This window comes from Oryza sativa, chromosome 8, assembly GCF_034140825.1.
Source record: "Oryza sativa Japonica Group chromosome 8, ASM3414082v1".
NCBI classification, from domain to species: Eukaryota; Viridiplantae; Streptophyta; class Magnoliopsida; order Poales; family Poaceae; genus Oryza; species Oryza sativa.
In genome coordinates this window covers 10,583,768-10,589,767 of record NC_089042.1, presented here as the reverse complement: position 1 = coordinate 10,589,767, position 6,000 = coordinate 10,583,768, and the positions used below count along the sequence as shown (strand labels likewise).

Here is a 6,000-nt window from a genome sequence, read left to right as displayed (position 1 = left end):
ATCTTCAACCTCCAGACAGAGACCGAGCCGTCCCAAGCCTGTGCAGCCGTGCCGCCTCCTCCCACCAATCCGGCCACCTCGTTGCTCCTTTTTCCAAATTAGTTGCGGCAATGGAATCCTCTCAATCTCCTCTTCCTTTTCCCCAAGAAATCCCCAAAAGTTTCTATGGAAATCCTTTCCAATTTCGCGGTTCAATCTTTCCTTACTCCGGCGAGAACCCTAGACTTTCCCGAGATTTCCCGTCGATTTGGGCTCGGACCCGAGCTCCCGTGCCTATATAAATGACCCCCTAGTCGTCCTCTACCTATCCCCTCATGTCTCATCTTCCGCCGTCGTCGGAATCGCCCTCCCCGCGAGCTCCTTCTCTCTCCGCCGCCGATAGCCGTTCCAGCCGCCGTGCGCCGTCGCCTCGGCCGTCGCCGATCAGCGCCACCACCTCCCGCGGCTCCGCAAAGTCGAGCTCTATCCCGGCCGCTGGTTCTTTTGCGCCAAATCCAACCGGAGATTGGCCGTCATCGTGAACCGGAGCGCCGCCGTCGCCGCCGTGCCTCCAGCCGCGCCGTTCGTCGTCGTCCGTCGTCACCTTCGGTCGCCGTCGTCTCCATTTGATTCGCAGCTGCGAGGAGAAGCCCGTCCGCCATCTGTCATCCGCCGAAGATCGCCGGAAAGTCGTCGCCGGCCATCTCCTTCGCCGTTCATCGCTGCGTAAGTATTGGTAAGCATCGCTGTTGCCTCCTCTTTCTCCCGTTGCCCTCCATTTGCATTATTGTACCGTGGTTCGCCGGCAACCGCCGCTCCTATGCCATTCACCGGTGTACTTTATCTCTAGGGTCTTAATTCAATCTAATCCGTTGTTTGTCTAGCATCGTCGTCGTCTCCATGTGTTGCCGCCGGATCACCGTAGTCATCTCTCTCTCCGATCGCTTTGGTTCGGTGAGACTTCTATCCGTGTTCCCTCGGTTTAGTTTTTAATCTCTCGTTTTTGTCATCGAGTAGCCGCCACCGTGCCACGCTTAGCTGCTGCCCTAGCGTCGCCACTGCGCTAGCCACCTAGCCGTCGCTGTGCCGCTCCCTGCTACAGCCATGCTGCTGCTGCTCGTGCATGCCAAGTCGCTGCCGTCCCACTACCATAGCCACAGTCTGCCGTCGTTGTGTGTCGTCGTCGCTGTGCCGTCATCCTAACCCTAGCCGCGTGCCTCCGCCGAGTCGCCGCCGCCTAGCTGAGCCAAGTCACCCTAGTACCGCCATGTCGCAGCTGTGTGCCGCTTTAACCTAGCCGCCGCTTTAGCCGTTGCTCGGTAGCCAAGTTGTTTAGCCGTTGGTGCATCCCTTAATTCCTACCGGCCTATCGTTTGCCGTACCGGGGCTTTACCGTGAATCGTGTCTAGCTCACCGGTTTAGTCGCAACCGTTGTTGAGTCGTTCGCTCGTTCGTTCGAACGAGGTGTCCCCCATGTTTCGTTCGTTCGTCCGTGTGGAGTCATCCTTTAGTTTAGAGCCGTTCAGAGCAGCCGGTTCCGTTCGCCAGTTTCGGTTGATCATTTGGGTGATCCCGTGTCACGTAGAATTGACTCGTTGAGTCGGTATCTCGTGAGGCCCGCTTGCCAGATCAATCTAAGCCATCCGATCTTGGTCAACTCTCGATCAAGATTAATCTCAGCCGTCCAAAATCAATATAAATCCGTTCTCTCTTTTCAGTGGCATATTATTTCTTTTTAATATATGTCATCTACCAAATATGATCTAATCTTTTTCCAGAGGTTGTTTTAATCTTTATCTCAGTTATAAATCATTTCTAAATTGTTTAATTAATTTAGAATAGTATTTTCTTTAATAGGTTTAATTGGAATTAAATCTTGTAAAATTTGTAACTAATTCATATGAAATTAGAATGAGGCCGTTCAAGTCTCATAATTCATCTAAAATCATGATCTACATGTTTCTTTACTTTATATGTACTATTTATTTGGAGTTTCTTAGTCTTTTTCTTCGTTTTGCGTGTTAGCTTGTCGTTTCCGTCGTTGCGAAGGTTCGCGAGTGCGTCGGAAGTATTCCAGAAGATTTATTGAAGACCGAATATTGCAAGGCAAGTCACACAGATCCCAAACATAATTTCTTTGAGCATGTTGATCCTATATTTAAATTCTCTATTTATTTCAATTGTGCATTTATTTTCGAATGTCACCGGGTGGTGTGAACCTATTCCTTTGTTATGACCACTTTGCATTGCTTACTCTATTCTTTGATACCTTGGGTGACAATTTGACTAATTGGACTTATATATTGGTTCAGCTAGATATTAGATATAATTGCTTAGCCATGCTTACAAACATTAGCACATGATTGGGATAACTAATGTTCCGCTATCACTTAATGATGGATATTTAATTGTAGCTCACGATGGCTAATTGTGATTGGTTAATTAATTAATGTGCCAACTAAAACTTGATAATGGTGGGTTGTGAGCACATGGTTTTGATGGTCGTGCTCATGACAATTAAGGACCGGTTCATGAGTTTCGGTTGTGAAACATTAACCATGCCAACCACAAGTCAGCGTGGGCAACGGCTTTACCTTTTGTATAGCATGGTTCATTGCGGGGCACCAAACTGAAAAGTGGCGGAGATAAGCCCACGGGGGTCGCTGGGGAGTCCATGCCTTGTCTATAAGGGGGTGATTATGATCCAGGAACGGTGCACTGTGGTGGATTGTGTTATGCGAGGGGTACTGTCACAGCTCCTTTCCGAGGTACCGTGGTGGCATTGAGCCGCATGGTGACATGTTGTGGGGCTGTGTCTTGTGGGTACAGTGGTACACCTCTAGCTAGAGTAAAACTATTCGAATAGCCATGCCCGTGGTTATGGGCGGGTCTAACAATGTCTTTCGTGATTAGTCTCACACTTCTCACCGTAATAAATGATGCTATAATTGGTAATAATTTGATTAGCTCCTGGTTTGGAATGGCACATTCCTGGTTTGGAGATAGATCTGTACAGCCGGGTATGGTTGTTCAGGATGGTTGGGCCTGTGCAGCATGGGTGTGCTGTTCAGTGTTGATTAATATTGATGATTAATTACTCTACTGTTTTACAATTCTCAAATGTTTGATAAATGCTGCTTTTGCAAATGAGCCATATATTATGCCATTCTTTGGTATCCTTGTGCACTTGCATACTTGCTGTGTGGCTTGCTGAGTATGTCATATGTTCACCTTGCAATAAACAATCAAACCTCAGTTGAAGACAAGTTGCGAAGGAGAAGACGTTTGGCTTATACCCCAGTTTAGCTGCCTGTGGGAGTGGAGCCGGAGCTTCGCTAGACCGTAATTCCGCTGCTGTTTTCTCTTTTCTTTTGTAAGTATGTAACGTTGATGAATCTGTATATTAAATTGTCAGTTTGTGTACCTCGGCTGATTCCTGGACAAGGATTTAATGCACAAATAAGTTCGGAAATTACTAGTGAATTTCTGGGTGTGACACCTTCTGTATCAGATGTGACAAGCTATCAAAGTCTTCAGACGAGAATTTCTCCCTAATCGGAGCAATCATACCTTGAAAGGCCAGATCGGCTAACTGGGCATCAGTTAAACTCAAGCTGAAGTATTTGTTCCTCATCTCCTTGAATCTCTGAATATACTCGTGCACAGGTTCATCATGCCGCTGCTTAAACGCTGTCAAGTCAGATAATTTCATCTCATGAACCCCACTGTAAAAATAGCTGTGGAATTGCTTCTCCAAATCGGCCCAACTATTGATCGATCCATACGGCAAAGAGGAAAACCAAGTAAAAGTCGATTCAGACAAAGATAATCGGAATAACCTAACCTTCAGAGTGTCTACAGCCGATGCTTCACCACACTGAGCTAAGAATCGGCTAATGTGCTCATAAGTTGACACACCATCTTGTCCCAAAAATTTGGAGAAGTCCGGAACTTTGAACCGATTGGGAAGAGGAACTCTCTCAAACCACTCAGGGTAAGGCTGCCGATACAAGCTTCTAGTCTCTTTTGGTTTAAGCCCAAACTGTTCCCTCATTACGTCAGCAATCACATCGGCCCACGACCGTTGCTGAGCTGCCCCTTGTTGCTGCATGGGCTCGAACTGACCGTATTGAGACGCAAACTGAGGTTGAGCCAATCCCCCTGGCTGATATTGGGCTTGCGGGGAAGGAGGCTGATATTGATAATTCAAGTTACCCCCTTGGTAATTATGAAGGTTCGGCTGGATATTACGTACCAAGTGCTCAGGAACAACTTGAGGCATTACTGTGCCATCCGGCTGTACGTGGTGAACCAAGTGTTCTTGGACAACTTGATTTAAAAATTGTTGTACGGGCTGACCACCAGGCGTTGCAAACCCGGCCGATGCGCTTATTGAACCTTGGTGCTGGATCAACTGAACGATTTGCTGTCTTAACAGCGTCTGCTGAATCGGCTGTAGAGGCTGCTGCCTTGGTGGTGTTTGCTGAACTGGTTGCATGACCTGTTGCTGGATTGGTTGTACAACCTGCTGAGTTGGGGGTGTCTGCTGAATCGGCTGCTGCTGTATTGGATCAACAACAGGTTGACGTGGCAGAAACGTGGCAGCAACCTAATCTTGGGTCAGCCGATTCGCAACCTGCCCACTATGCTGTGGATGCTCTCTCATTAACAACCGAGGGTTCACCGGCTGGCCTGGCGCCATCGCTGATGGAGCAGGTAGGGGAGTTGATGTCGGCGTCGTTGGCTGAGTTGTTGGTGCAACGGAGGGAACCGCCTGAATAGATGGCTGGACATCGGTGATCAAAGACCGATAATTTGGGAAGACACCTTGCAAATAAACTGGGCCTGCAGCCTGATGCTCAGCTATTGAACCATCGGCTATTGACTTCATCATGTTTGATAAGGTATTGACTAACACCCTAGATTGATTGATCAAAGCATGATGCACAGCGTAGTCAACCCGGTCTTGGAAATTACTGAAAAAATCTTATGCCGCATCACTATTCTGATTAAGATTTCCTCCTTGCAACCCTTGGGCACCATCACCTTGCATTCCATGGACTCCTTGAGAATTGTCGCCTTGATTTCCTAGAGAGACGTCGGTAGCACCTTTGTTACTCGGCTGAGCCGAGTCGTCTAGAGCTTGTTTCCCATCTCCATCCTTAGAAGAACTGGTCCCAGGATCATCAGCAACCACTTTTATTTTGTACTTCTGAACAAGTGTCCCCTTGCGGGTCTGCATGAATGAGTTCAAGAACTGATCCCATGCTTGCTGCAACATTGCTTCAAACTCTTTCTTCTGCTCAGGTGTGAATTTTTCTGGATCGATCGGCACGACGTTTCCTTCATTGACGTCAGTCGATCCTAATTTCAGCATCTTTTCCTTAACAGAGCCTGGGCTAGCTGGAGATAGTGGTGGTGGTTGTTTCTCGGCCATGAGGAAGAATTGTTCATGCCAATCTGTGTTGACGAAAAAATCGAACACATCGGCCTGGGAGATCTGCTTAGCTCCTGTGCAGGTCCAAATCTTGATGAGATGCGGGCGTGCCAGTCAGTTTGATCCTGCAACTGACAAGATATGTAAACAACAGATAAAATAGCCGATCGGCTGACAAGCCGATGGAGTAGTTCCAGCCGGTAGCCGATAATAGCCGATGCTGATACCAGCCGATAGCGATAGGGTTTAAGCAATCGGCTATACGTCCAATGTAGATTCTAACACTTTAGTAAATAATGATATATAGACAATCGGCTACTGATAATAAAATATAACAATAATATAGTCCAGTATAAACCAATCGGCTAGTATTGATATAATAGAATAAGCATTGATCCGAAGGTTAAAGCACACATCGGCTGGTGGTCCGATGTCATGAAATCCACGAGATTAGATTAAACAGTGAAACCTTTGTTGTCATCGGCTAAATCCAACTTATATGTATATGCAATCCTTATGAGCCGATGCAACGTCCAGATAACTCACCGGCTGAAACCCTGATGAAACCCTTATTGGCAGTCAAA

General features: G+C 47.2%; 1 long non-coding RNA gene across 1 annotated transcript; it reads left to right on the top strand.

Annotated features, from left to right (window-relative positions):
- Positions 1-3,462, top strand: LOC136351475 (uncharacterized). The gene is made up of 3 exons (XR_010734657.1): positions 1-715; positions 2,005-2,085; positions 3,236-3,462. It is a non-coding gene; the product is annotated as an uncharacterized lncRNA (long non-coding RNA).
- Positions 3,463-6,000: the final 2,538 nt, after the last annotated feature.